General features: G+C 39.0%; 1 long non-coding RNA gene across 1 annotated transcript; it reads right to left on the reverse strand.

Annotated features, from left to right (window-relative positions):
• Positions 1-707: 707 nt before the first annotated feature.
• Positions 708-2,295, reverse strand: LOC150078895 (uncharacterized). The gene is made up of 3 exons (XR_016547550.1): positions 2,161-2,295; positions 1,156-1,462; positions 708-851 (listed from the first exon to the last, which is right to left on the reverse strand). It is a non-coding gene; the product is annotated as an uncharacterized LOC150078895 (long non-coding RNA).
• Positions 2,296-8,678: the final 6,383 nt, after the last annotated feature.

Genomic DNA, 8,678 nt, shown 5'->3' on the forward strand with positions numbered 1-8,678 from the left:
TCTCCTCATTTCATCGTTATTCTGTGGTACGCCACCATACCAAATTTTGTCCCACTTCATCGCAAGCTGCACGAGTGACACCACGTTTTCGACGTGTTCTGTTAATTTTGTTAGGCAGTGTAGTAGAAGATATTTCCAAAAGACTGGAAGTTCTTAAAATTTGAGTGTATTGTGTAGCCATGAAAAGCTTTGAGATTATGCCATGCGGATTCAACTGTTTGGATTTAAAACACGAGATTGTGCATTTTTTAAAGCAAACAGGAACTAGTCAACTGAAAATTAGTCTTATTTTTTTATATAAGTGTCGGCAATCAACGCTTGGTATAGGCTCACTTTGTTTCTAACCCTCTTGAAAAATAACAGACTGGATCCTCAGGAAGTTTGTTTGACCATCAGAATCAACTGCCTCCTTTGGCGGTTGAGTTTGCCTGCCTGGAGAAATTTTGAAATTTAATGGGGTTGTTGGGAAAGTACCTTCTGGGAATAGCTGGAGTATTATGAAAGTGGATGTGTGGGCAATTTGCAATAGCAGGCACTCCAAGTCGGCTTTAATTTCACCTGTTATTAATTTCTTTATTTTTATTTGCTGCGATTGGTGTTTTAAGGTAAGGTGTATTATCGGTGACGTAGAAACTGTAATATAATTTGTAATGTATGGATAATATACGTACATACAACCAACAGTAATGCACTACTACTCCTTGGGATTATTCCGAAAACAAAGTTTAATTAAAATTTCTAACGAAATATTTACAGCAACACTTAAAGGTAAAGTTCAGCCAATTATGTTAAGACAGCTTTCATTCCTATGACACCCGTGATCAGAACCCCGAATTTCGTTGCTAAGTAACCTAAAAGATAAGGAAAAAAACACATATTTTTAATATTTATATATTCAGAAACATCATTTGAAAATAATTTTTTATTAATTGATATTTAAACGTAATAATCAGTTGAATTTCCTTTTAATATATTTATTATGAGGGTGGATGAAAAATAGAATTTTATTTTTGTCTTAAGGTGTTACTTAAATGGGGAAAACGTTTAATAAAATTCTGGTATTTTAATTTAATATATTATATTTCAAATCATAAATCAAAATGAACTACTTCGACCTGGAAATTATATTAATTTTAAAAGCATTTCGACACTTACTTTGGCACGATTGCTGCCCATGTATCAGGACTCAAGCATCTTAGCAATCATCAAGATATCCAAGCCCGTAGCCATAACCAAGTTTACCATAGCCATATCCAAGTTTACCATAGCCATATCCAAGTCTAGCATAGCCAAGGCCGTGACCATAGTGTCTTAATCCGCCATAGTAACCATAGTGGTCGCCATTGTAATGTCCCAGACCTGTTCCATAGTAACCTGCATATACTCTTGGATACGCATATCTTGTGTATCCAACGAGACCACCAGCCATAGCCATTGCTAAAAGGGCAAACAGTACGATGCACTAAAAAAATAAAATATAATTTATGTAATGATAATTAATAATCAGAAATATCTTATTCAGTTATTATTATCATTTATAATTAGGCTTAATGAAAATCCACTTTTTAATCAATGAATAACATTTCGCTAATTGTACAATAAAAAGTTCTAGAAATTTCAAAATAAAACTTCAATCATTTTATCTTTAAAATTATAACAGTAGCTTGTTAGTTGGACAAATAATATTTCTGATATAACAAAATATTCAACTGGGGGGTGCATCTGGTGGCCCTCGTTGGGCACCACAGTTGGTAGACTCGCCGTCCTCAACCCACCGGGTGGAAAAGACCTCACAAATTCCTCACATCGATGAGGTGAGGACCTTTTTCACAACGTTGCTGAGTTAGTCGGTCTCAGGCGAGGGTAATGTATGGTTTTTTTATTCCGGAAACTCGAGTTTTTCATCCAGCAAAACAGAAAATCTACCACAGAACACATGCATTTTACAGACAGCACATTCGGAGCAATATAGCCTTAGTTACTGATGCTCCTACAACTCTACTACAATCTCTGATCTTTGTGGTAATACGAGTACTCGTAAATACACACATTTTAGGTATATTTCAAATTCATTCATCGTCCCAAATAATTCTTATTTTATTTCTAATTATTTTTGATAATATGAGTTGCCAAGCTACGTTGAATAAATGCTACACTTACCACAGTCTTCATTGTCGATTCAAGGGACTGGCTTAATCAACTTGTGATTTAGTACGTTGTAAGAGCTGAACAATGTTCGATCAGTTTCTAGACTGGACTTATATACCCTGATCAGTGACCTCCGTACAGGCGTTTAACCCTCAAAAAAGGACATAGATGGGAGGGTAAAAACAGGTGTGATGGACATTCTTCGATTCACTAGGCAATCAGGGACCTTGAAGACTATTTTTTATTTGAAATAGTTCCGTCATAGATCTTGCGACAGGACCTCGCAAACCGTGGGGATACAGAAGGACGTGGCTGATACAGATATCGAAATCTAGAGGTGTGATTATATTTTGCAGGAAGAAACAATTCTGGTACGTCCGTTTATAAATTAGTATTCTGACCTTGACGACAATGAGGTCATTTACGGGGGCCAAAGTTTTACCGCAGTTGCGAGAAATCAGTCACAGAAATGGGTCACATCTTTGCATAAATTAAACACCGTTTAAAGATAGTGAAAGGAAGGAAGAATACAGAAAGATAATTTTGGAGAGAACTGACCAAACATTATATGATCATTAAGAGAAAAGGCAATGTTATGTGAATATTCATTGATAAATTACTATTTTCGTTAAAATCTGTGATAAATTAATTTCAACCATTCTTTTCTCTTTTTACTGTCTAGAATGGTGGAGTTGTCTTAAATTAGCGGCAAGGTAACGCAGGCCACGAGACAAAATGAAGGCGTTAGCTGATTACAAAATATCTAGTGATTTTAATTACTAGTGGCATACCAAGAAAATATTTAATTATAAATACAGATCGTTGAAAATGTTAAAATGAAGTTGCTGGACTGGTGGCACCGCTCCTACCTCCACGTGGCAGGGCTGAAAACCAGGGAGAAGACAGCCACCCTCCCAGGGCTAAAAGGAGCAACGATGGACAAAAATATACAGTCCTCGTGTGGATCCTTTTATCCAACTCAAAGATAAACATAATCCAGATCGTGACGACACAAATATATCCCATGCTAAGAGACAAAAAAAAAGAAGGAACGGATAATACCACTCCTCTCTTTCTAATACTACACTCCTCCCCAGACCAACCATTCAGTAAACTGTCCCCATTTTTGATACAGAAATGTCTGGAAAATGTGGCTGGCCCTCCAAAAATGGTTCGGCGATTATGACCGGGAGATTTATTAGTTGAAATGACCGAACATAGACATGCTGAGAGGTTATTGAAAGTATCTGCTTTTGGTGGAATTCCCACAAAGGTTACCCCACGTGCCACTTAAACTCCTCTAAAGGGGTGATATCAGAGTGGGATCTATTAAACGTATCGGAGGATGAACTTGTGCATGAACTAAGAGATCAAAACATGGTAGAAACCAAACGAATTGTCATTAAAAAAGATGGAGAGCCTGCCCCTACCCGGACAGTGATACTAACATTCAAAACAACAAATCTACCTACTTCTATTGAAGCTGGTTATCTTAGATGCCAAGTAAGACCATACATTCCAAATCCAGTCCGGTGCTTTAAGTGCCAAAATTTTGGTCATTCCCAAGCTGTCTGCAGAGGTGTAGCCACCTGTGCTAACTGCGGTTCCAAAGAGCATACACACACAAACTGTAACACTGAAATGCAAATTTGTCCTAGCTGCCATGGTAACCACTCTGGCTTCTGTAAGGAATGTCCTAAATGGAAAAGAGAAAAGAATATTCAAAAATATAAGATTGAGCAGAAAGTATCCTATCAAGAAGCTAAAAAACATTTTACAGTACCTGCTAAGTACTGCAACGGCTACACTCAGTAGCAACTCAGACTGACTGCTCAGTCCCTCCAAATATCACATCTGGTTGGGCTAAATCACTCCTCTCCTCATCAAAGGAGAAACCTACTCCCAAATATGCTACTCGAGAAGAGCCTGTTGAATATAAGCCTGTTGCAGCATGCATACAAGAAACGAACAAGTGGCCACCGCATAATTTTTTGTTGGAATCCCAGGAAACGAACAGGCAGATTTGGCTGTTAAAAGTGCTTCAAACCTGCTGTCAACCACCATGGGCTTCTCTTCCTCTGGTGACTTGTGACACTTATCTCTGCCAATGGGGAAAGGGAGTTTTACAAGCATCTAATATCATACAGCTTCATGCAGCTCACACTCAAAGATATAGTAATTTCACCCCAATTTATACAGATGGATCTAAATCTAACTCAAACGTTGGAGCAGCTGCGGTGTTTCCGAATACTGTTATTTCAGTATCACTTCCACCTGAATTCAGTATATTTTCAGCTGAATTATATGCTATTAAACTGGCCTTACAAAATCTCTGTGCTGATCGATCTTTAAAATCTGTTATTTACACCGATTCGCTTAGTTCAATCATGGCTTTATGTAATTTCTCAGATAACGTTCACCCTTTTATAGATGAAATTCAAAGTATATTATTAAAAATTGAAGAACGCCATCAACAGGTCATCTTCTGTTGGATTCCAGCACATTCTGGTATTTTGGGCAATGAACTGGCTGATAAAGCTGCAAAAAATCCATCTAGCTTAGACTTAACTGACATCCCTATTCCGCCATCAGATTTTGCCTTAACTATTCAAGCTGCCTGCTTGTCAGAATGGACAACAATCTGGCACTCTCAAACAAATAATAAACTCTTTCAATTTAAACATGATCCAAAAATTTGGAGCTCCAGTATCCGTACATCAAGACGAGAAGAAGTAGTCCTGTCAAGGGCAAGAATAGGACATACCCATCTAACCCATCTTTATTTACTTAGAGGAGACGATCCACCACAGTGTCCACATTGTTCTATAAATCTGACTGTTAAACACATACTCATTGACTGCCCCTACTATAGACAAGACATAACATCAACCCTGCTATCACTGGTAAATCTTAATAAACCAATAACGTTAGTGAATCTCATTGGTGACAATGCAAATATTTTCGAATTTTTCAACTTTCTGAAGCAGATTGGACTTTTTAATCTTTTGTGATTTTTTTTTTTTTCCCCGATTTCCCTATATAAAAAAATGAATAGGCGCATTATAGCCATAGTAGCTTATGCGCCATTAAACCCCCATAACAACAACAACAACAAAAGTGCTTCAAATTCGATCTCACCCAATTTTAGGACACCTTATGTTGACTATAAATCCATTATACAGCAGACCTCTAAAGAACAGTGGAAACGTATATGGGAAAAAGAAACAAATAATAAACTTTTTGAAATAAAGAGAGAACCCAAACAGTGGCAGTCCAGTCTAAGAGGAAATAGAAAAGAAGAAACTGTACTAGAACGACTGCGCATTGGTCATACATCCCTCACTCACAGTTACCTATTAAGAAAGGAAGACGCCCCATAATGCAGTGACTCTTCATGTCCACGTACTGTAAAGCATATCGTCATAGAATGCCCACTATATCTAAGAGAATATTCACACATGAATATGCTTTGGAGACTGGAATAGCAGATGTCTATATAATGGTGATTGGGAGATAAATGGTTTCCTGAGAACTTAAAGGAAGCCAGGAGAAGAATTGTTACAGATAAAACTGAGCAAGTCAGTCCCACTACAGATAGCTCTGTAAAAATCGTGGATATCACAAAACTGACTGTAGAAGAACGGCAGTTCTTCCTTGAGCAAAAGCATTCCCACTGATGGAGTCTGTCCAATTATTTATTTATATTAAAATAAGCGGGGAAAGAGGTAATCAGGATCAGGAAGGGTGGGTTCCTTCCGTGGTTTCACTCCGTGGTTGAGATAGTGACTCTCAGGCGTAGATAACAAGGTCCCCCCCCCCACAGAAACTGTGGTTTTTCCGTCCAGCAGAACTGGTAAATGTGCCAAAGAACACAAGCAGTTCACAGACACAACACATGAGTATATGTAAGAAATTACGGGGTGACCCTAATATAATAGTTTTATTTTTTCCAAGTGGGTTATCGCAATGCTGTTTTGCAATTTGTTTTCCAAAGAGAAGGTTTACCAAAGGGATCAGGGATCAGGTTTACCAATGGGGCCAGTACTCAGGGATCAAGTTTACCAAAGGGATCAGTGCTACAATCTTTGTTATTAGAATAAGCAGTTTAGTGCAGAACATTCCGGGTAACGTAGACATCTATCTGTACGTAAACAAAATAGTGTCATGGACTTCACGTAATGGTTATCTTCTATTGGCTTCAAAAAGTACAGCCATTCACTTTTGCAAAAAGCGTCAACTACATCGAGAACTCGAATTATCGCTGGGAACTCAACTGATACCACTTACCAACAATATCCGATTCTTAGACAATTGAGACATTCCAGAAACATATCCTACAAACACGAACTCTTTCTATGAAAAAGCTAAAAATACTTAAATCATCTCGTCCATTTTTTGCCGGTACCCCACCGCAGATAATTTAATAGCATTCAAACGCGCACGTGCTAAAGCACGTTACGTATGACGTCAGAGTCAGACCTTCTGATGAAGAAGGTCTGACGTCAGAGTCAGATCTTGGATCTACTTCATATCTTCTATCAACCAGACTTCATCATCTAAGCTTGTCTGGGATAAAGTCCGAAAAATGAAGGGTAAATACACTTCACACCCTTCCTCGATCCTGGAGCATAATGAATGTGCAATTGCAGACCAAACTGCAATTGCAAACACTCTTCGGGAGGTATTTGCTAAAGTGTCTGCCAAAACATCTTGCCACCCTGAGTTTCTGGCCCTCAAACAAAATGCCGAAAGGCAACATTTGAAATTGTCATCAAAGAACTGTGAATAATACAATCAACCCTTCACAGAATGGGAAATGAAAGCGGCACTATCACTATCCAAGGGGAGTGCCGTAGGGCCAGATGACATCCATTATGAGATGATTAAACATCTTTCGTCTGAATCTCTGGATCAGTTGCTTTGTTTGTACAACAGAGTTTATCTTGAAGATGAATTTCCGAACTCCTGGCATAAGGCAATCGTGCTTGCCTTTCCAAAGCCAGAAAAAGATCCAAAATTTCTGAGTAATTACCGTCCAATTGCTCTGACAAGCAGCTTGTGCAAGATCCTGGAAAGGACAGTGAATGCCCGTCTCATGTGGTATTTAGAAGCGAATGACCTCCTTTCCAAAGTTCAATGTGGTTTCCGAAGGAACAGGTCAACACTTGACCATCTTATAAGACTGGAAACATCTATCCGAGATGCTTTCCTTAAACGCGAACACCTGGTCTCAATTTTCTTTGATATCGAAAAAGCGTATGACACGGCTTGGAGATTTGGAATCTTAAAGGATATCTATGATCTGGGTCTCACGGGCCATCTAGCCCTGTTCATTAAAAATTTCTTATTGAACCGGTCATTCCAAGTTTGTGTCAGCTCTGTTTTCTCTCAATCTTTTTGTCAAGAGGAAGGAGTCCCCAAAGGGTCAGTGTTAAGTGTTACTCTTTTAGCTATCAAAGTTAATTCTATTACTGAACAACTTCCTCCAACTGTAAACAGCACCCTCTTTGTTGATGATTTTACCATCTTCTGTCAGTCATCCAACATGAGGGTTATTGAACGACAATTGCAGCATGCCATTGGCCATGTCAAAACTTGGGCAATGGCTAATGGTTTCAGGTTGTCACCTCAGAAGACCGTCTGCGTACACTTTTGTCGCAAACGGAATCTTCACCCTGAACCACAACTCAAACTCGGACAACACATCATTCCAGTAGTACCTGAGACAGAATTCCTGGGTCTCACATTCGATAAGAAGTTGACATTTTTACCACATATCCGTCAACTACGAACAAAGTGCACGAGGGGATTGAATCTCCTTCGTGCCATCTCCTCAAATAAATGGGGGGCAGACCGATGCACTTTACTCCGCCTTTATCGTGCGCTTGTTCGTTCAAAATTAGACTATGGGTCCCAAGTGTACGCATCGGCTAGAAATAGCGTACTACGGTGACTAGACCCACTCCACCACCAAGCCATCCGTACTGCTACTGGAGCATTCAGAACATCCCCTGTCCAGAGTTTATACGTCGAAGCAGGTGAACCACCACTATTGCTCCGACGAAAGCAATTGTCGCTAAAATATACCTTTAAACTAAAATCCCTGCCAGACAACCAAACGGGGACTTGCGTTTTTGACCCAGGATGGGAAACGCTTTATAAAACCCGTCAGACTGATAACCGATCCTTTGGCATCCGTGTCCAAAAGCTGCTTAGAGAGCTCAATATCACGATAGACAATGTTGCCCAGTCACCAAGGCATCTACTTCCACCCTGGCATGTTCGCTTACCATCATGTGACTTCTCCATTGGCCCCGAGTGCCAAGCGATATTTTGTGCGATACATAGCGTTCTTTCTCAACGGATTAGTTATATTTATTTTCCAGTGTCTCTATTCTTCTTGTTTTTTTATAAGTGATTCTTTTCTTAAAAGCTTTGAAGTAGAATCCAGAAAGGAAATACACCTTTCGTTCCTTGTATTTATATAATCCATACTAACCTAACTAACTTTCTAAACCGCTTGGTCACTG

This window comes from Mastigoproctus giganteus, chromosome 10 (assembly GCF_048544385.1).
Source record: "Mastigoproctus giganteus isolate SK-2022 chromosome 10, ASM4854438v1, whole genome shotgun sequence".
Classification (NCBI taxonomy): Eukaryota; Metazoa; Arthropoda; class Arachnida; order Uropygi; family Thelyphonidae; genus Mastigoproctus; species Mastigoproctus giganteus.